At 41.4% G+C, this 23,995-nt stretch overlaps 1 pseudogene; it reads left to right on the forward strand.

Moving 5' to 3' along the window:
* The first annotated feature begins 445 nt into the window (after positions 1-445).
* On the forward strand, positions 446-9,891 carry LOC149281604 (proprotein convertase subtilisin/kexin type 4 pseudogene; annotated as a pseudogene).
* The last annotated feature ends 14,104 nt before the right edge of the window (positions 9,892-23,995 follow it).

Below are 23,995 nucleotides of genomic sequence, written 5' to 3' on the forward strand. Positions count from 1 at the left end.
ATACAGCACAGGCATCATTAATGTTATAAATGACTGAATGATTGTAGCTGCGTTCCAACGGCACGTTGTGTTTAATCCAAGTTTAAATTTAAAAGGCTAATCAATCATTAGAAAACCCCTTTTGCAATTGTTACAGCTAGACATTTATTTTCCAAGTGACCCCACATTTTAGAATGGTAGTCTGTGTGTGATATATATATATGTGTGTGTGTGTATATACCGTGTATATATATATATATATATAATCACACACTACTGTTTCAGAATTATATATTGACATCATAACTGTAAGCGTTGTCTAGCCGGCTTGTCGCTGAGAGTTCCGAGCCCCGCCCTGCTATTGTGATGTAACAGATATGCCACGCCCTTCTACTGTGACATAGTGTAGGTTATAAAAGCACTGGCCGTTAGGCCAACAGATGCTTTTGTAAGCTGACAGTACAAGATGAGGAGCATAGCTCTGGTTTTCGTTGTTACTGTTCTGATCCATGTGATCTTTACTTTGGAGATTTACACAAATAGCTGGGCTGTGCACATACCTGATGGCTCTGTAGAGGCAGAACGTATTGCACAGAAATTCGGTTTCATCAACCTTGGCCAGGTGGTGCTTGGCAGTGATTTCTACCATTTATCTCATCGTGGCATTCAAAGGAAATCCTTCAGCCCTCACTGGGGTAGAAATATTCAACTGAAAAAAGAACCCAAGGTTAGCTGGTTTGAGCAGCAGACGCTGAGGAGAAGGGAGAAAAGACAGCCTAGTATGGTTCCCACAGACCCCCTCTTCAGCTTGCAGTGGTACCTGGGTAAAAATCTTGACTTAGGCATCCAGACTGCTTGGAACCGTGGATATACCGGACGAGGCGTGGTGGTGACCGTTCTGGATGATGGGCTTGAAAAGGACCACCCCGATCTCGCATTAAACTATGATCCGGAAGCGAGTTATGATTTTAATGACGACGATCCTGACCCTCAGCCCCGATATAACTCATCTAATGAGACCAACCACGGGACCCGCTGTGCAGGCGAGGTGGCTGCGGTTGCCAATAATGATATCTGCGGCGCTGGAGTAGCATACAACGCTAGAATAGGAGGTGTGCGAATGCTGGATGGGATAGTCACAGACTTTGTTGAAGCTCAGTCGTTGAGTTTGAACCCACAGCATATTGACATTTATAGCGCCAGCTGGGGTCCCACTGATGATGGAAAGGTACTGGATGGACCAGGAGTGTTGTCTTCTGAGGCTTTTTACAAAGGAATACTAAATGGCCGCCGTGGCCTTGGATCTATCTTTGTTTGGGCATCTGGAAACGGTGGCAGGAATGACAACTGCAACAGTGACGGCTACTCCAACAGTATCTACACTGTTGCTGTTGGGGGTGTCACAAATCATGGAACAGTCCCTTGGTACAGTGAGGCGTGTGCATGCAAACTTACAAGCACTTACAGCAGCGGTGGTGGTGAGGAAGAGACTTTTATCACCACTGATATACGCCACACGTGTACAGATAAACACACCGGGACTTCAGCCGCCACTCCACTTGCTGCCGGGATCCTTGCTTTGGCATTGGAGGCAAACCCAGCTCTTACATGGAGGGATATACAACATATCGTGGTAAGAGCGTCCAGTCCTGCCCACCTAATGGCTGACGATTGGGTCATAAATGGAGTGGGAAGAAAAGTGAGCCACTTTTTCGGCTACGGACTCTTGCATGCTGGACGAGTAGTGGAGCTGGCCGAAACATGGGAGACAACGCAGCCTCAAAGAAAGTGCCTCATAACAATTGTGAGCACCCCTAAAAGAGTGCATTCAGATCTGATTTTGACTTACAATGTCACTGCCTGTTCTGGGTCCCCCAATCACATAACATCCCTTGAGCATGTCCAAGCCCAAATGACCCTCAGCTACAGTCGCAGAGGTGACCTGGAAATCTATCTTACCAGTCCTATGGGCACCCGTTCTGTGCTGATGGGCAAGAGACCACATGATACCAGCACTGATGGGTACAGAGATTGGTCCTTCATGACCACACAATCTTGGGATGAAAATCCATTGGGCCTTTGGACCTTAGAATTTAGGAACAGAGGAAGCTACACCAACCACGGATTTCTACATCACGTCACGTTGATTTTGTACGGGACAGATGAACACATGATGTCCAGGAAAATCAAGAAGTCTGTCATGAGAAAGTGTCTGAGGCGGGATAGAAATGGGTCGTGCATAGAATGTTTGGCACCATATTATACCTTTGGAAAGCTCTGTCTATCTTACTGCCCTGCCAAATACTTTAAGTCTACGCAGAGAGCGGAGGTGTCAGAGCCCAGCAGCTTTCACCTTGTTCGTTCTTGTGCCGCTTGCCACCCATCCTGCTTTACGTGTAAAGGGTCGTCTGCCAATAATTGCACTTCCTGTTCCCCTTTATACGAATATAATGGAAAAGACAACTCATGCGTAAGATCTGACTCCCCAAGTGTAGACTTACAGAACGCCTCATTCATCCGGATCCCTCAAACAACATTAGTGGCAGTGATAATGAGTGCGGCCATTGTAATGGTTATGGGACCGCTGGTGGTTTTCATTCACTGGTATCTACGAAAAAGATCACGAGTAGACCCCAGTCCCGTCTGATGGGCAACCACCGTGCTCTAAATCAGATCTGGAATCTGCGCAGGGAGGAGATTTCCTCTGCTTTTGAACACTGATGAGGACAAATTCAACAAGGGAGAGTAGAGACCCAACCTGACGCGGATAGCACTGTTACACCAATAAAATTCCTTTTACTATTTGGCAAAAATACCTTTTCCTTGCTATATTTTACAAATTTAGATTTTAAGTACCTGGAAATTTTATGTTGAATAATAAAACAATTAAACCGTGCTCGCATGCTTGAAGGAAAAGCTTAGACCGATCTCAGATTTCATATCTTGTGTGGATTCCAAAACAAGAATCAAGCATTCTATAGCAATGCATATTGATTAAAGATTGGAAATACATCATTTTTATGTGACTTAATGTCACCACTGACATGTTTTTTTTTTTTTGCATTTAAGTGACTTAAACCCAGAGGCTATTCCACTTTACATCACACGTAATCATACAGAAAAATATTTTGTTATATCTTACAGAAAATATATTTTGAGCATGAATGTCTATGTGGAAGGGTGAGTGAGCATGAATGTCTCTGTAACAGTGTATGTGAGCATGAATGTCTATGTGTAAGGGTGAGGGAGCATGAATGTCTCTGTAACAGTGTATGTGAGCATGAATGTCTATGTGTAAGGGTGAGGGAGCATGAATGTCTCTGTAACAGTGTATGTGAGCATGAATGTCTATGTGTAAGGGTGAGTGAGCATGGATAAAGTATTATATATTGGAAACAATATTTATTTTATTCAACAATCGTTTTGCTTCAGATAATAAACATATAGACAGTGTTATGAGAATCCACACGAATTCCGTTCCGTACGCAAAACAGATAAATGAAAAAGCGACAGATCACGAAACAGTAGCGTAATCGCTGCTAGGAGTAAAGATGGCGGATGCGCCTTGCAATTGGGAGGACGTGTCATCAGTTCTGACCAATACTGAGCGAGCATTCAGCCGCTAGAATGCGTGGACCAATCACAATGCTCTTTTCTCGCCAGCTGAGCAGGAAGCAGGAAGCGACGTTGTGTCAGAATGCTGTGAGGGAATCCGGTACGAGTGACAGGACATGAACCCGCTCCTGCTCCCTGTGTGTTTGGGGTTCGTGGTCGCCCTGCCGCCGGTACAGAATGCCAAGGAGAGCCGGTTTAGTGAGCAGGACGCGGCGCATTACAGGTAGAGATGGCGCTGCCGGTGACCGCGTTCCTTTATGTTTAAATGGGCCGGTGTTGGGGCTCCTACCGGAGTCGTCATTGTGGGTGTCTGTAGTACCGCCAGAGGCGTATATAGGGTATGGCAGCCATGGCACGTGCCATGGGCGCCATCCCAAGGGGGGCGCCGGTGAGCGGCTTTTAAATGCCGCTCACCGGCATTTTTTTATTTTTTTTTTGATGCGGAGGAGAGAGAGGGGCGCCTAGCAACCGCTCGGCGCCCCTCATTCTCCTCCACGAGCCCTCTACCCCCATCCCGGTGCCGGCATTTCATGCAGAGCGCCGCAATATGCCGGCATATTGCGGCGCTCTGCATGAAATGCCGGCACCAGCGAGCGGCTTTTAAACACTGATGCGGAGGAGATAGAGGGGCGCCGAGTGGTTGCTAGGCGCCCCTCTATCTCCTCCGCATCAGTGTTTAAAAGCCGCTCGCTGGTGCCTGCTGCTTCACTGCTGGGCGCCAAAATATGACGTCATATTACGGGTTAAAAAGTGGTAAGGGAGGGGGGTTAAAAAGTGGTAAGGGAGGGAGGGGGGTTAAAAAGTGGTAAGGGAGGGAGGGGGGTTAAAAAGTGGTAAGGGAGGGAGGGAGGGGGGTAAAAAGTGGTAAGGGAGGGAGGGGGGTAAAAAGTGGTAAGGGAGGGAGGGAGGGAGGGGGTTAAAAAGTGGTAAGGGAGGGAGGGAGGGGGTTAAAAAGTGGTGAGGGAGGGGGTGGGTTAAAAAGTGATGAGGGAGGGAGGGGGTTAAAAAGTGATGAGGGAGGGGGGTAGATATAAGTAAAGAGTGTGCATTAATGTGTGGATGCATTGAGTGAATGAGGGCGAGCATGAGTTAATATGTGAATGTATTGTCAGAATGAGGGAGAGCATGAGTTAATGTGTGGATGAGTTGTCTGAATGAGGGCGAGCATGAGTTAATATGTGAATGTATTGTCTGAATGAGGGAGAGCATGAGTTAATGTGTGGATGAATTGTCTGAATGAGGGAGAGCATGAGTTAATGTGTGGATGAGTTGTCTGAATTAAAGTGTGAATTAGTGAGTGACTGTAAAAGTGTTTGTGTATCATAGATGTATAATTGTGGAAGGGCAAAGATGGCACTAGCAGGAGGTTTGAGCCTTGGGGACCGAGATGGCACAGGCAGGGTGTATATGGGACAAAGATGGCACTGGCCGGACTGTTTGGGGACAAAGTTGACTTGTGGTGGGCTATTTGGGGACAAAGATGGCAAATCTTATGTGTGTAATCTGGGTGCTGGCCAGGTTCTATGTCGGCAGTGTGGACGCCAGGGCTGGCTTTGCGGTGTGCAACCTGTGATCTATGCCTGTAATTTAGGGGGTTTTAAATATACCTTTAATGCCGTGTTTTTATGTGAATTCCAATTGATCTTTACCTGCAAAGCTGGGTTTTTGTGTTATGCTGTAGATCCATATCTGCTATGCTATGTTTCCATACATTATTTATGTGTACCTGCAAATACAGGGTTAATATGTCTTATTCAGTTGATCTATACCTGCGATGCTACGTTTCATATATTATTATTGTATACCTGCAAATACAGGACTTGTATGTCTGATTCTGTTTATTTGATATATACCTTCAGTGCTGAGATCACAAGTGAATTTCAATTGATCTGGGTTTGCGTGTTGATCTATACCCGCTATCGGCAGCAGGGACTAATATATATATATATATATATATATATATATATAGGCAGCAGGGGCTAGTAAATGGGTTTTTATTTGGACAGGGGCGCAATTTCAGTGCTTGCCATAGGCGCTATTTTCAGTAGATACGCCTCTGAGTACCGCCAAATACCTTTATTCTGCCCGAGTCTAGTTAAACATTCGGCGATTAATGTTTCTTTTTTCCTTTGTCATCCTCAGGGATCGAGTGAAGTCCATGTTTTATCACGCTTACAACAATTACCTGGAGAATGCCTTCCCGTATGATGAGTTGCGACCTCTTACCTGTGATGGACAAGATACGTGGGGCAGGTGATGAGACTGCATCGAGAAAAACATGATTAAGTAGTAAATTGCCGAATATTGTAGGAGAGTACCAGACAATAGAGAAAGATTAAATAGGAATGAAGAAGGAATGTTAGTCACCCAGAATAAATTTAGTTGATTGTGGGGAATATGAAGATGGGTATTGCAGGCTATGAGAGCTGTAATAGAGAGAGTTACATACTGGACAGGGGCAGATATAGGAGATAAGGTGTTATTGGAGCAGAAAGATAGAAAGTAAAATATAACTCACTTAAGTAGTGACCGGCATGACATAAATTTTACCAAATAAAAATCAGTGAAAAAAGCTTTCTCTCTCTCTACCGTTCTGTTTTTGTCTTTCAGTTTTTCTTTGACATTAATTGATGCTCTGGATACGTTACTAGTGAGTGTACATTTCATCTTGGGTGTTTGGGAGTCACAATGTATTTTCTGTATGGAGGTGGCATTATGCATTGAAAAGATATTTACATTAAAAGTGTATCCTACCTAACTTTAATCTCAACCTAATATGTAAAGGATACATGAAGTTACTCCTGTGACCTAGTGAATGTTTCCATTGCAACTTTAGAAGTAGCTTCTTTTTATCTTTCTGCATTTCAGTGGATATATATATAAAAAAATATATATATTAGCTTTATTTTGCTAACAATCCCATTAATATATATATATCCGCTTCTTGCACCCACAGTGCTATATTTTCCTTTTTAATGTCCCGAATAATCTCTGATCTCACGCATGTAAATTGAGAGTCTGGCGGGGGAACCGTCCCATAAACTAAAACGGTACCGTAAAACTGGGTGCCTCCAGCAGAGGGAGCTCTGGGAATTGGTTGATGGTGCATTCCTGCCTGGCTCCACCAGAGGGAGCTCTGTGCCCATTGTGTAGCGCTGCGGAATACGATGGCGCTACATCAAACAGTGATAGTGTTTTGCTAACAGCAAGACCCTTGTGTTGCAGGACCCGGCGGGCTGCGCAGCGTACATCGACAGACGTTCCGTCCACGAGGCATGGAACGAGGCCACAAACGTCTATTTGATTGTGATTCTCGTCAGCTTTGGACTCTTCATGTATGCAAGGAAGTGAGTTACGTTTGTCTTAGTGGGAGATTCTTCACGACATTCTAGAGTAATTAAGAAAATATGATATCTAATAATATGTATTAATCCCTGTGACAGAATTACCTGTCATACAGGGGCCCAAGGTACTCAGAGATGGCTCCAGCCTGGCTGCCAAACAGGCAGGAACTCCATTGTGTAAACTAATCCCATTAACAGGATGGCTACCAGGGGGATATTCGGTAGCTAAAGGGGATTAAAGGTTGGGTTGTCTACCTGTTTATCAATGTTAATTTATGTTAATGAAGTTCTGTGGCTATATCAGTCTATGTTTTACAACAATAAACTGTTCATTCCTGCTGTACTCAGTTCAAGGTAGTTGTGTCTACTTATTGGGTACACATAGCAGGGTTCCAAGGTGCGCATGCTGACTGGTGCTGGAAGTGATTCCGGGGACAACAGGAGGATACATGTGGGTGATCTCTGGGAGTTACTACAGCTCTCTTGGTGAACCCGTTACATTGGCGGCAGCGGCGGGAACCTCCTTGCAAAGGTCCCAGCGGAGTACCAGCGGGTATACCAGCAGCAAGCCAAAGATGGTTCCAGCACTACAGGACGTGTTGGTGCACAGCAGAGTCGCAAGTTACATAAATGCCTGGATGGAGGCTCTCAGAGTGGACCAGGGTGTCCGGGGAATAGTCCTCCCATCCTCCAAGGAATGGTACGTGCTACAACTAGATTGGCGAATGCAGTACCTGGGAGAGCAGCCTCAAGAGAACTTGGTGGCTGAGTTGGAGAAGTTGCTTCCACTTGAAATGACTGTGGATTGTGGATACCGGGCCCTGTATTGGCAGGCCGTGCAGTGGTGTCCAGAGCTGAAGGATGACTACGTGCCAGAGGGCGATGACTTTGGCGGCCCGGGATTGATAATGGAAAGCCTACAAGAGGACCGAGATTTTGGGAGCCCATCGAAATATCGGTGCGAGGAGATCTGGGAGTTCAGGGAAGGGATTCTCGCAGATGTGCCCTGTTACCTGCCCGACTTGTGGGCTGATTTTGATTATTTGGTTTACCAAGAATGGTTCCTGGAGCAGGCCTACCGAGAACTCTTTGACCGTGCTCAGCAGTGTGCCCCAGTGGATCCTGTGAGTATTGTGCCCCCACCAGAAGCACAAACATCCGAGCAGAGCGCAACTGGCCTCTGCCCACTCCCTTCCCTCACCCCAGACACTTTGCCCTATTCCCCGCAATATGGCCCAGAAACTGACCAAGACCCCCCCTGCATGTCCCAGCCAGATCCCCCAGCTGAACTGCTGGCTTCGAGGCAGAGCACTGCTGGCCTCTGCCCACCCGTTCTACTTGTTCCCAAGCCTGACCGCAGTAACCAAGGAGGGTCCAGTCAGGCAGCCACAGAGTTGGTGGTGCCCCTGGATTTTACAAATGCAGCTGAAGCGCTGCCCTCGGGGCAGAGTGCCGCTGGCCTCTGCCCGCTCCCCTCTGTGACCCCAGCTCCATTGGCTTTACCCCCCCAATGTTGCCCAGAGGCAGTGATTTTTATGGATCCTGTATCCCCAGCAGAAGTGTTGGCAATGGGAGAGAGGCAGATCGACATCTCTCCCTCCCCAGCAAATGGAGTATACAGGAGGGGATGCATGTGGCTTTCCTCCCCTCGCCGAGGATCATACAAACATTTGTACCATGCAGGTGGATTGGACTACGGTCACCACCTGCAGTCCCGAGAGGTGCCGAGCAGTCAGCCCAGAACCCCATATGGAAGGGACCCCAGCCTCTCTGTTTTCTCCCCAGCGGCTGAGAGGACTCCAGGGAGAAGGCACATTTGGCCCTTCTCCCCAGCGGCAGTTACACTATTTGGGAGAAGCAGAGTGCGGCTGGGTGAGTACTGGTCCTTTGTTAAATTGTTTTGGGGAGTACCAATTTGTGGCTGGCAGTGGTGGTTCGGATATACAGACTGACTTTGGAGTTAAGCCGTGTGGGGTCTTATCAGACGTCAGTCTCCCCCAGAAAAAGGAGATATGTGATGGAGTGTGTGACGGAACTGTCCATCACTGGGGCCCCTGGAGAGGACTGAAAGCATGCCTGCTACCCGCAGATTATGGACCCTGTCTCCCTGCCCTGGCGAGTGGGACTGTTGTCCTCGTCTGGGACCCGAACTCCCCAGTCTCTAAGTGCACCCCAGGACTGGTTAGTGGGAAAGGTGCCCTTTGCCAGCCCCCTGCATCCACAACTCCAGGAGCGACGGAGCTGTGCTGTCCGACTGAACTGGATGCAGACCCGGTTGGGGTCTGGCTCCAGTTCAGTCTTCTTTTTAAAAGGGGAGATATGTGACAGAATTACCTGTCATACAGGGGCCCAAGGTACTCAGAGATGGCTCCAGCCTGGCTGCCAAACAGGCAGGAACTCCATTGTGTAAAGTAATCCCATTAACAGGATGGCTACCAGGGGGATATTCGGTAGCTAAAGGGGATTAAAGGTTGGGTTGTCTACCTGTTTATCAATGTTAATTTATGTTAATGAAGTTCTGTGGCTATATCAGTCTATGTTTTACAACAATAAACTGTTCATTCCTGCTGTACTCAGTTCAAGGTAGTTGTGTCTACTTATTGGGTACACATAGCAGGGTTCCAATTATGGAATTATTTAAACATAATATGTAACCTTTCATCAAGTCGGTGGGCAACCGGAGCAAAAGTGGTGGATGTGTTAACTTTTGCATTTTGATCTAGGATGGTGGCCATTGAATCGAAATATCCTCTAGACTGTAAATTTACGGACCGGTCTCTATTTACTTAACGTAAATGATCATTTTTAATCTGTCGGTTTTAGTTTTGTCAGACTCTTTGAATGTATGGACTATATGAAGGGCTATATGCACAAATTGTTAGCGCTGTATGAATAAAAGGTAATATTCTTGATGTTTTTCAGCACGGAAACACGATCATCACGGTCAAAGTGACAGCGTCCAGCTTACCGTGGAATGAGGAGAGCTCTGGTCTCGTGTGTTTGTGTGTGTGTGTATATATATATATATATATATATATACACATTACAAAGCTTCCGCATGAAGAGGACGTGTTGGCGGGTCACCGCCTGTTACCAGCCACACTAAACATGTTGGTGTCTGTGCAGCGATCAGATGAGGGACCGGATTATATACAAAACCGAACAACAAATACTTTTTTTACATATTTATTTCATGCTTCTAGTGCCGTTCTGTACACCCAGTGCCCTCCCGCGGTCTGCCATCTGTACCTCATCTCAAGGAGCTGCCATGTTTGTGAGGGCGAAATGTAGTTAACCCATTAAAACTGATAGTCGGCATAAAAAGTATAAATCAGGCTATTAATATGTGGCTTGTGTTTATATTGTGACTAAAGATCATCTGAGCAGTTGTCAGTTATTACAGATTAAATGGACTACATGTCTGTGCATAGATGTATGCGCCCTCTGCTGAAGTCTGTGAGCAGCGTCCAGGAGCTGCAGTGCAGGTAAAGGGTGGGGAGGGAGTTTGAATGAGAATGTGTGATTGAGGGAATGAATCTGTGAATGAATGAGTATATGAATGAATGAGTGTGTGTGTGATAGCATGGATGTGTAAGTGCTGGAACCTAGGCATGATGGGACTGTGATTGCTGTTAGCAATCACACTCCTATCATGCCAAGTCAGCCAGTACATGCTGAAACCTAGCTAGCTGCCCCCCTTGTCTATGGATGCTGCCAGCAGTATGGGGTCTCCACATCACTTACAGCCATCCTGTACCAGCATGTACTGGCTGACTTGGCATGATAGGAGTGTGATTGCTAACAGCAATCACAGTCCCATCATGCCTAGGTTTCAGCATTTACTGGTTGGATGTGTAAGTGCTGGAACCTAGGCATGATGGGACTTTGATTGCTGTTAGCAATCAAACTCCTATCATGCCAAGTCAGCCAGTACATGCTGAAACCTAGCTAGCTGCCCCCCTTGTCTATTGATGCTGCCAGCAGTATGGGGTCTGCCCATCACTTACAGCCACCCTGTACCAGCATACACTGGCTGACTTGGCATGATAGGAGTGTGATTGCTAACAGTGGCAGAGCCTGTCCTGGTGTGTGTGTGTGTTTGGATGTGGGTGTGGCAGAGCCGGTCCTGATGTGTGTGGGTGTCTGTGTGGCAGAGCCTGTCCTGGTGTGTGTGTATGTTTGGTTGTCGGTGTCACAGAGCCTGTCCTGGTGTGTGTATCTGAGTGTTGGTGTGACAGAGTCTGTGTTGGTGTATGTGTCTGGGTGTCTGTGTGGCAGAGCCTGTCCTGGTGTGTGTGTATGTTTGGTTGTCGGTGTCGCAGAGCCTGTCCTGGTGTGTGTGTCTGAGTGTTGGTGTGACAGAGCCTGTGTTGGTGTGTGTGTCTGGGTGTTGGTGTGACAGAGCCTGTGTTGGTGTGTGTGTTTGGTCATCTGTTCCTGGCACTTAACTTACAGTAGGAATTATTTAATTTATATTTATCCAGAGATAAAATGCCCTCCTGAAGTTGTAGTGACCTCAGGGGACAAAATGTTCAAGGCCCTGAAATCATTTAGTGGAAAAGTTATTTATTGTGTTATAATATTTATTTCAAGGATTAGTCGCACTCAATTGTGGCTTCAGGCTTCCCATGTTGAATGATCAAGTATTATTTTAGCCCAATAACAAAAGTATAATTCCATAGCACATTACTTTTGGAAATTATGAATGCCCCCACAGTTTGACTGTGGTATCTTGTGTTCCCCCCCTATATATTGTTTCTACAGTCGCCACTGGAGTGAAGTATTCACCGTAAGCAGACATGGAAGTTGTTAACCCATTAAAACTGCTAGTTTACCCCTTTGTTTTTATAGTGACTTCGCTATCAATACGTGGCTTGTGACTAAAAGTCCGATGAACAGTTTTCAATGATTATATGAATTCCACCTGTCTTGTGTTATTATAGATGTATTATAAATGTATGAAACGGATCAGGATTTTGTGTCGTTTTTCTCCTTAATAAAATTCCATGAACCCTGGTTGTACCTTTTGCTTCCCAAAGCTTCTGATTATGTCTCTTAATTAATGATGTCGCTGGTTGAAGAGTTGGGGCTTGCCTGATGCGCAGTGTATGATGTATGTTATATGCATCTCTTCATTGCATAGTGTGATAGTTATGTACGGTGGTTTTATTGCCCATTGGGATAACACAAAATGTGTCCCCTACATTGCGATCATCCACAAGGAGTTCACGGTATGTCTGGAGCCGCTGCTGTTACAATGTTATGTCACAAAATGACTGAGCTGAAACCGGATGCTAACAAGAAAGTAGGTTTTTGAACCCTTGCAAGAAAAAAACACGTATTTGTTACAAGCAGAAAAAGAATAACTCGTAGCCTGATGGTCTACTCATTAAGTAGGTGTTTAGGGTACCATAACCTGCATAAGTACACACTCCTGTGAAAAGCGCTTTGGGCATGCGCACGTTGACGATTGAAACACATAATATAGGCATTTAGATTAATGTTAGTGTATATTCTCATTAAAATTAGGTCATCATGGAGGACCTTGTGGATCCCACAGGTGACCGTCCCCAGGGTTATATATGTGTGTATGCATTAGCTAACACTGTATCACACTGGGAAAAAAAAGAGATCATTAAATCATATTTAATTTTGTACAGGAAACACAGAAATAGAGTTTGACTGCAGACTCCGACCTTAATCAGTCCTTGGTCGCATCTTCACTCAGTTGTCGGGATAACAATATGCCGATCCCGTTCTTATCCCAAGACCTAGCTAGGACATACAGCTACATGCCATGGATTTGATGTTTTTATATCCGGAGCCATCTTGTTCAGTGTTCAAGGGTTGACCCTGCGACTGCTTGTCTTCTCGTGCCCCTTTTACACAAATTTTAACCCTTAATCAGGTCGCTTCTTTAAATGTCACTTTATTACTCTGTTACTTTATTACTCTTAGATTCTCTTGATAAGAGTCCCCAAGAGTTTTGTTTATATTACCACTAATATATTGGCATTATATCTATCTATCTATCTATCTATCTATCTATATATATACATATCTAACTCCACCATCCAAAAGTATGAGGTCACATAGAACTGTCTCTGAAAACAAATGTTGTCTTTTAAAATGACATGAAATGCATCAGAAATACAGCACAGGCATCATTAATGTTATAAATGACTGAATGATTGTAGCTGAAAACGGCTGATTTTTCAGAGGCTCTTTATCACTCCCATCATTCCTGCGTTCCAACGGCACGTTGTGTTTGCTAATCCAAGTTTAACTTTAAAAGGCTAATCAATCATTAGAAAAACCCCTTTGCCATTTCCAAAAATAAAATAACATGGTGCAAGACAATTGGTATTCAATACCTTAGTATATATCTAATTAATAATATAAAAATTAAATAAAGATTAAGTAGATAAAGATTCCCATTATACATATATAAAAGGAGAATGAAGTAGATAAATAAATAATTAAATAAAAAAGTTAATAGATTAGTGTACAGAGTCACATAGTATATAATGTAAAGTATCTAAACGGAAAAAGAGAAAAAAAAATAAATAAAAAAAAAATTGCATAATAATAAATGTGTACTAATCGACCAATATTAAAGTACTATTTCCACAGATAAAGTGACATTAGTGTGAAACAATTGGTATTCAATACCTGTAAGTGTAATAATTGCACAATATATATAATTAATAATATATAAATTAAGTCCATTGTACCTAAATTACTGTGCAAAATCGCATAAAGTGTTAAAATAGAGAGAAAAAAACCAAAAAACTATTTCACAATAAAATGTGCTAATCAACCAATATTAAAGTGCCATTTCCACAAAGGGACTTTAGTACGAGACAAATGATGTTCAGTATGTATAAGTGCAGTAATTGCACTATATATCTAATTATTAATAAGTAAATTGAATAAATAAAGATTCCCATTTTACATAAATTAATGTGCAAAATCGCATAGTATAATGAAAAGGGGAAAAAAAAAAAAAAAAAAAAAGAAATCTGTTCCATAGTAGTAAATTGTGCTAATCAACCAATATTAAAGTGCCATTTCCACAAATAAAGTGGCTTTAGTGCGAAACAATTGGTATTCTATATATATATAAGTGCAATATTTGGACTATATATCTAATTATTAATAAATAAATTAGTAAATAAAGATTCCCATTTTACATGAATTAGTATATAAAATCACATAATATAAAATGCAAAAATATAAAAAAATAAAATAAAAAAAAACATAAATAAATAAATAAATGAGAACTCATCAACCAGCACTGAAGTGCAATTTCCACAAATAAAGTGAACTTAGTGCAAAATAATTAATATTCAATACAAAAAAAAAAAAAGAAAAAAGAAAAAAGAAAATCTGTTCCATAGTAGTAAATTGTGCTAATCAACCAATATTAAAGTGCCATTTCCACAAATAAAGTGGCTTTAGTGCAAAACAAGTGGTATTCTGTATATAATTATTAATAAATAAAATAAATAAAGATTCCCATTTTACATAAATTAGTGTATAAAATCACATAATATAAAATGCAAAAGTACAGAAAAAATAAATAAATAAATAAGAACTCATCAACCAGCACTGAAGTGCAATTTCCACAAATAAAGTGAACTTAGTGCAAAATAATTAATATTCAATACAAAAAAAAACAAAAAAACATACAGTAAAGATAAATTATATAATAAATTAGCTACTCAGTCCATTATTGGCTTTCAGTTGAGATTAGATTATTTAGAAGGTCGTCAAGTTCCAAAGGATTGTTAATTATGTGCGGTCCACCCTCCTTAAACACAATCAGTTTAGAGGGGGAACCCCATTTTTATCTTATATTCAAATCGCGGAGTTTCTTGACACCTGTAGAAAATTGTTGCCTGAAGTTGATCCTATGATAATTGTCGAACAAATGGTTGGGTGGACAGTCTTGTTTTACAAAGGTGGATACAAGACCATTTAAATATTCGCCTAAATTAATAATATTTTCAGGAATCCCTTATCCTAAGATTTTTACGCCTTGATCTGTCCTCCAAGTATGTAAGTTTCGTTTCCATAGCTTGAATTTTGTCTTTCAAGACCTTAGGCTCGTTCCTAGCAGTTCCCAATTCAAGCTGCAATGTCTGAATGGAATTTGCCTGAGAAGTGAGTGTAGCAAAAATGGAGGCAATATCCCGTTTCAAAGAAACTGTGTTAGATTTCATTTCTGCCGTGAGTTTTAAATATAAATCATTTATATTTTCAATTTTGGTAGGATGAATGAAATCGATTGTATAGTATCTGGACAAATGTCCAAAGAGAGATCTACTGAAACATCCGAAGAGTCCTTTGAAGGGCGTTTAGTTATATGGGAAGCGGTGGAAGTTACAGATTTAGGAGAATAATGTTGTCCAAGCTTATCCTCCTTTCCTTTTCTCTTTCCTTTTCTCGATCTTTTTCTTTTTTGGGCGGCATTATTTCTGATATGACTTAGGACGCCGTTGCTTGTCCTTTAAATATGAACTTCGCCTCTACTAAGCCTCTTCTAGGGCTCTTTATGTGTATTTCCAATTATATTTCTTCTATGTTCTGTGTATCTTCGTCTACTTCACTCCACTCCTTCTCCTATCCTCCCTCCAATCTCCCTCCAATCTACAATCCGTCCCCTCTTTGAGAGATATTTGTCTTATCTTGTATCTTGTATCTTATTTTCCTTCTCAGCTTTATTGTTTTGTATATTTTGTATAGTTATATAGCCAATAAAGCCAATAGTCATCAGAATATCTCCAATAGATGATATTTAACCATACAATCACGTGTTAGCTATGTGAGCTGATATATTATACCAATCAAACGATAAGGATCCAAATAATAAATAGAGTTATAAATAAAGTCACTGAAATCACTTATCTTGGTAAAAAGCCACGTGTACAGACGGTCCGTATTTCTGAATTCTCTATGGCGTGGAGGCTTCGAAGAATATCTAGGAGTCAAACTCTCTTTGCCCAATATGAGAGCATAGAATCCATCATCATTAGGATGAGTAGCAGGAGAGAGGGAGTCCAGTAAGGAGGGGGGGGGGGAGTAATCCAATTGCAGTCAGAGACGAAGGGATTCACAGGAGCAAAAAGACGCTGTTATGCGTTTTGGATTCATCAAATTCCCCCGTTCGCGGTAAGTAGCATCAGTCAGTAGCTGCTGCGTCTCCAAGGGCCGGCACTAGCCGCAGGCGTAGTTACGTCGCACGCATATTTTTGGAAATGGCATTCCCATTATTATGAAATAATTTATTTAAATATTTATTTATTTTTTTTTTCTTTTTCTTTTTATAATTTTATTAATATTATTATATATTCAAAGTATATTTAATTTATTCTTATGTTTGCGGCGTCTCCACCCGTCGGCACTTACGCATGATATAGCCCAATACACTATATGGGGCAACAAACACATGATATGTTTTCTTGTGTAAATAGTACGAATGTAAATGTAATGTTTATGTTTTTTTGTGTATGTAGATGTTTATGTCTTGACGGTAGACCAGATCTAGGGGGGGAGAAGGAGGGACTAATTGTATTTAATATGTATGACACTTAAATTAGTATCTATCAATTGCCAAGGATTAAACTCTCCATATAAAAGAGGTTTCCTATATGATATGTTAATTCAAGAGCAAGTGGATATATGTCTAGCGCAAGAAACCCATTGGAAGAAGGATGATTCTTACTGCTGGAAATATAAGAGATTCCCCATTATTGCCCAAGCTAGCTTATGCGGGATAAAGAAAAGAGGTGTTGCAATTTTGATAAACCAAAAAATCAAATTTGAACAGATATATTTGGAAAATGATCATGAGGCAAGATATAATATTCTTCTTTGTAGACTGAACGATGTACTATATACACTCGTTAACATATACGCTCCTAATGTACATACAGTAAAATTTTTGGAAAAGATTTTTGATAGAGTTCAAAATATCTCAAAAGGTTCTTTATTGATAGGTGGAGATATGAATTGCATTTCAGATGTTAAACTAGATAAAAGTTTCCCGTATGGTTTTTATCCATATTCAACTTTGAAATCTTTGGCTAGATCCTTCTCTCTTTGTCTTGCTCGAAACAAAATATATGACATTTGGAGCACACAAAATCCATCTGTGAAGGAGTTTACTTATTATTCTGCTGCGCATCATTCCTACTCAAGAATTGACATGTTTTTGTCAGATATTAAGTCTATTGAAAGCTGTGAATCCTCTAGCATAGGAAATCTCTCCTGGTCTGATCATGCTCCTATTTTTATAATAATCAAAAATAATGAGGACTTTAATATAAGATCCAATTGGAGGCTAAACGAATCTTTTTTGTCCTCTAGAGATTTTAAAGAACAACTTTGAAAGCTAGCCATAGAATTCATAGAGATGAACGACAACGGTATGGTCTCAGATGCAACTTTGTGGTGCGCCTTTAAAAGTACTATGAGGGGTCATCTTATAAAACAAGGTGCATATATTAAGAAATTAAAAGGGGCACCTCTTACTGATCTCTATATCAAACTAGCACAATTAGAGGCTGCCAATAAACTAAACCCTCTACCCCAGATTTACGATGAGATTAAGGAAATCCAATTTAAGATTAAGGAAAGACTAACGGAGAAGATTAACAGAAACCTAACATCTTTGAAACAGGAATGGTATTATAGCAGTAATAGAGCTAGTAAACATCTAACGAATAAAATTAAAAACAAAAATGCCAAAAATAGAATAAACAAGATAGTGCTAAACGGTAAAAACTTATTTAACTCCAAAATTAATCAGTGAAGCTTTCAGAGAGTATTATTGCACACTATACAATTTACCAGTATTATCGAAAGATAAAACGCAAATTAATTGTTTTCTTAATACTCTCAATCTACCGAAAATCTCTGAAATAAAATTACAAGAACTAAACTCGCCGATTAATTTACTTGAGATAAATAAAACTATAAAAAATGTACCTTTGCACAAAACTCCAGGCCCAGATGGATTCTCGTCTTGTTTTTTTCAAATTTTGGAACCCATTGTCTCTCCTTTATTACTGAGATTATTTAATGGAATATCCTTAGGGAATAACTTTCCATCTGAAATGTTACAGACCATAATTACTCCTATCCCGAAAAGTGGGAAAGACTTCACTAAAGTCACGAATTATCGTCCGATATCACTGATAAATCAAGATATCAAAATATTTTCCAAAGTTTTAGCTGACAGACTTAGTTCTGTTATGGGTGAGTTAATTCATTCAGACCAAACAGGATTCTTATTGGGCAGAAACGGGGAAAATAGCACGCGTAGAATACTAAATTTAATTTAAGTAAAACACCAGCTATCTTTCTTGCGCTCGACGCCGAAAAAGCGTTTGACCGCGTGAGTTGGCCCTTTTTAGAATAAACTTTAATTTCTTTTGGTCTGACTGGCCAATTTTTAACTCTCACTATGGCGCTTTATAAGAATTTGTACGCAAAAATCTCAGGTCCTGATCTAAATTCCATGAGTTTCCCTATTAATAATGGAACAAGACAGGGATGCCCTTTAGCTCCTTTATTATATGTCCTCACGATAGAGTCTCTTGCGACATTAATACGTCGATCGAATAAAATTATAGGAATAAATACTGGTCCGTATGAGCACAAGATTTCTTTGTATGCTGATGACATTTTACTTACTTTAGCTTCTCCTGAAAACTCTCTTTTGGAGGTTTTGGAATGCATTAATAAATATACATTATACTCTAATTATAAATTAAACTTAGATAAATCACAAATCATTGAGTTTAATATGGAAAATTCTCGATTTGAGTTTCTTAAGAATAAATCTGCAATACATTGGAACCAAAAGTATATTGATTATTTGGGAATTAAAATATATCAGAACCTCTCAGCTATCATAACTAATAATTATTTGATTCTTTTAGATTCCTTTAAAAATCTATTTACTCAATGGAGGAATTTGGAAATTTCCTGGATGGGCAGACTTAATACATTAAAGGCATATATTTTGCCAAAATTGATCTATCTATTCAGAACTATTCCTCTATCAGTTCCATTGAAAATTCTAAACCAATTCGAAGAAGTTTTCTTATCATATGTATAGATGGGTAAAAAAACCTAGACTTTCACGTGCTATTCTTATTAGAAACCTTACAAGTTCTGGACTTAACTTTCCTAATTTGAGTACTTTACAACAAATTTGCTTATTTAATCATTTTTTAGCTTGGGATATAAAAAGGAATTCGGAACTACCTTGGTATAATAATGAGAGGTGGAAATGTCAAAATTTAGATCCATTCCTCTTATATTGGTTTAACAAAATGGATATAAACAGACTTAATATTCTTAACCCAACTGTTTCTAACGTATTAAGCAATATGATTATTTTTAAGGGGAAATTTGGTAATACGGAACTTTGTTCGCTATCTTCTCCATTGATGGCTGTGCAAAACATGATCAAGGATATAGATCTGAAATCCTGGTTTCTCCAGGGTATAGATACGATTTCAGATATATGCACTCCTTCTCAGTTGGTTCCATTTAATGAAATTCAAATTAAGTATAATTTATCAAGTAAAGAACTATTTTCTTATTTAAGAATTAGAAATTTCATTAAAAGTAACCCATTAACTCCTTCCACTAATTTAGATAGGTTTATACATGCTCACCATAAAAAAAACTTAATTACACGATTAAGGAACATTTTGGATCAAGAAGAAATGTTAGATAAACCAAACACTATTCTGAAATGGGAAAGAGATTTGGGTGCCTCCTACTCTTTTGATATTTGGTGTGACTCCTGGAATAAAGTACGGAAAGCAATACATTGTATAAATCTTCAAGAACAATATTACAAACTCCTTCACAGATGGTACTATGTTCCAACCTTACTACATAAAATGTATAATAACAAATGTTGGAGATGTAAACTAGAACTGGGCTCAATGATACACATTTGGTGGGAGTGTGATAAGTTGTTAAACCTTAGATCTGAAATTGTCACTCTATTTAAGAATCTATTTGATACTGCCATAGTTTTGAATCCACAATCTTTTCTTTTTCATATCGATCTTCCTTGGAAAAATAAATCGAAACTGTTTTTGGCTATTAATGTTTTGGCAGCAGCCAAAATATGTATAGCTCGATCTTGGAAAACAGACCAGGTTCCAACCTGGTCTCAAGTTATAGCTCAAATAAACTATCAATATACAATGGAGAGGCACTTTTACCGAACTCATAACAATATAAAAGATTATGAAGTAATTTGGTCTCCATGGAAAAGATGGCTCTTTGGAACTGGTTATTCATATCAAACTATTACATAATCCTGGCAATACTAATTAAATCATTATATTAATATATAAATACTATCAATGTCTCTCTTTCTTCTCTCCCCCCTAGACGATAAAGAAAACATCCTGGTCTTGATACCGTCTCGTATGTGAATGTTATAAATTTAACCTTTTGATATTGCTTGGTATATTATAAGGATGAAAGGTTATATGTTATGTCTTTTTATTTTTTGTTATAAAAAAAAAAAAGAAAAAAAAAAAAAGAAAAACCCCTTTTGCAATTGTTACAGCTAGACATTTTAGAATGACCCCACATTTTAGAATGGTAGTCTGTGTGTGATATATATATATATGTGTGTGTGTATATACCATGTATATATATATATATATAATCACACACTACTGTTTCAGAATTATATATTGACATTATAACTGTAAGCATTTTCTAGCCGGCTTGTCGCTGAGAGTTCCGAGCCCCGCTGTTACCTCCTCCGTGGTCCCGCGGGTAGGGGAGCTGAGACGCAGCCCGCGCGTCCAGCCCCCTGCTCGTTCCGTTGGCGGGAGCCGCCGCCAGGTCCGTCCGGCGGATAGACGCGCGTCCCCGCAGAGATCACTGGATCCTGACGGGGCGCGCGCCTCGACGTCAGGAGTGCCGTTCGCGCATGCGCGAACGGCTAACTCATAAATATTCATGTCGCTTCTTAAAGCGACATTTATCTTTTTTCCTCCTCCCCCTAATTAGGTGGGTAGGAGGATCCTGTGAGTAGAGGGATATTTAAACCCTCAGCAGGCACTTCACCTTTGCCTGTGATAGTGCCTAATAGCCTTCACTAGCGTTCCATTTTCCTTTGTTATTTATTGGTTCTGACTCCGGCTAGTTTTTGACCTTGCTGTTTGCTGCCTGCCCTTACCTCAGCCCGTGACCCCGACTACTCTTTTGCCTGACCCCTGAATTTATTATTTTTTATTTATTATTTTCGTTCCTGGATTTTGTACTGCGCTACGCTCCTGTGTCCGCGATTCACTTTGGTGTTTCGTTGCTGGGCCCTCCATCTCCGCCAGGAGGCGCCTTCCCAATTTCTGCAGCGAGGATCCTCTGCTGTATTACAGACGTGACAGTTATCACAGGCCAGACATGGATCCCGCAGACTTGGCAAGGATGTCCAATCGTCAAGACAGACAGGATCAAGTCCTGGCGGCTCATGCATCGCAACTACAGTCTTTGGAACGGAAACTGGATGATGTCGCTGACCTCCTCAGATCCGTGGCCACCAATCTGTCTCCTCCCGTCGGCCAAGGTACAGCATCTGATTCATCTTCACCAGCACCTGGATTCGGCACGCCGGTCAAAGCACCCAAGATGCCTTTGCCAGATAAATTTTCCGGAGACCCCCAAGAATGCAGGGGTTTTTTGAATCAGTGCACTCTACACTTCCGAGCTCATCCTCACACCTTTGCCTCTCATAATAACAGAGTGACTTTTATTATCAACCTTTTAAAAGGAGAAGCATTAGCATGGGCATCACCTCTGTTGGAACAGAATTCACCCATTCTGGAAGATGCTGACGCTTTTATTGCTTCGTTCAGGGCAGTGTTTGATGCTCCCGGGAGACGAGAGGCGGCTGAATCCAATTTGATGGAGATTCAACAGGGAGGTAGAACGGTGGCCCAGTATGCCGTAGAATTTCGCACGTTGGCATATGAGACCGACTGGAATATCAGCCCTCTGAAATCCGCCTTTCGTAGGGGTCTTAATGGGTCCTTAAAAGATGCTCTTACCTATCGTGACATACCTCATGATTTGGAAAATCTGATTGCATTATGTCTGCGTCTAGAAGCCAGAGGTCAAGAAAGAAGTTTCGAGCGAGACAGAGAACGCGACAGAAGGCCACGTCAGTTTAGACCTCCTGTTCGTCCAATTTTTCAGACCCCTACAAAACCTGCTGCTGCTGCTGATGCTACTGCTACTGCTGATGAACCTATGGAAATAGGCCCTGTACTTCATCTTACAGCTGAGGAGAAACAGCGCCGCAGAACTTTGGGGTTGTGTTTGTATTGTGGCAAAAAAGGACATTTGATTTATACATGCCCCAGGAAGTCGGGAAACGCCAGAACTTAGTGAAGTTAGGAGGTGCTTCACTAAGTGCTACTGTTGCTACACCTCCTCAGACTCAGAGACTTTTTGTTCCCATCATGCTACAGTGGCCAGGCCACCAAGTGGCCACTCAAGCTTTCATTGATTCAGGGGCCGCTGAGAACTTTATAGACAGAACCTGGGCTCTGGAGAATAATGTTCCTTTACAGCCAAAATCTCTGAAGACTTCTATCGCTGCTCTTGACGGTTCTCCATTAGGTACTGGGATCGTGTCCCTCCAAACGGAGGTTATTGGTGCCGTAGTCGGTATCCTCCACTCTGAAGAAATACAATTTGATGTTTTGTCCAGCCCACATATACCCATTATATTGGGAATGTCTTGGCTTCAACAACATAATCCCAGCATAGACTGGAGAGAAGGACAGATTCTGGCTTGGAGTCAAAGATGTTTGGAGAACTGCTGCAAGACTCCCACTAAGTTGAATTTAATTCTAGAAGTTCCTGCTACAGATCCTCGTCAATTGGTACCTTCTCAGTACTGGGAGTATTTAGATGTGTTTTCTAAACGACAAGCAGAGACTTTGCCTCCCCACCGCGCATATGATTGTACAATAAAGTTGTTACCTGGCACCAACCCACCCAAGGGACACACATATCCCTTATCTCAACCGGAGAATCAGGCTTTGGCTCAATATATTGATGAAAGTCTAAAAAAGGGGTTCATCAGACCTTCAGCATCCCCGGCGGGAGCAGGCTTCTTCTTTATTTCTAAAAAAGACGGCTCATTACGCCCCTGCATCGACTATCGTGGGTTAAATAAAATAACCATTAAGAACAGGTATCCTCTGCCGCTCATAACAGAACTGTATGATCAACTGAGGGATGCCACCATTTTTACTAAACTTGATCTGCGTGGGGCGTACAACCTGGTTCGGATTCAAGAGGGTGATGAGTGGATGACGGCTTTCAATACCAGATACGGACATTATGAATACCTTGTGATGCCTTTTGGGCTATGTAATGCCCCAGCGGTATTCCAGAACTTTGTAAATGACATTTTCCGTGACATGTTGCTGTCCCACGTTATGGTGTATCTCGATGATATTTTGATTTACTCTAAGAATCTGGTGGAGCATCGGCAACATGTTAACCAAGTATTACAAAGATTACGAGAACACTCATTATTTGCTAAGGCCGAGAAATGTGAATTTGAATGTGACAAGGTGAAGTTTTTGGGCTATATATTATCTGCGGGGCAACTGGAAATGGATCCTGACAAATTGGCAGCCATCAAAGACTGGAAGGAACCCTCTGATATTAAGGGTATACAGCGATTCATAGGATTTGCCAATTACTATCGTCGTTTCATTCGAAATTTTTCTCAGATCATCGCTCCTATAATTGCTCTCACTCGGAAGGGGGCTAATCCTAAAGTTTGGACCCCGGAAGCTAAAGGAGCCTTTGAGAAACTGAAGCTGGCTTTTACTTCAGCACCTATTTTACAATGGCCTGATCCTGATTTGCCCTTTATTTTGGAGGTTGATGCATCAGAAACTGGAGCGGGAGCCATACTGTCCCAGCGGAATCAAATCTCCAATCGTCTTCACCCGTGTTCGTATTTTTCCAAGACTTTCTCTACCACCGAA

The sequence above is a fragment of the Sceloporus occidentalis genome, unplaced genomic scaffold (genome assembly GCF_023333645.1).
Source record: "Sceloporus occidentalis isolate IW3139 unplaced genomic scaffold, rSceOcc1.0.p SCAF_130, whole genome shotgun sequence".
In the NCBI taxonomy this organism is placed as follows: domain Eukaryota; kingdom Metazoa; phylum Chordata; class Lepidosauria; order Squamata; family Phrynosomatidae; genus Sceloporus; species Sceloporus occidentalis.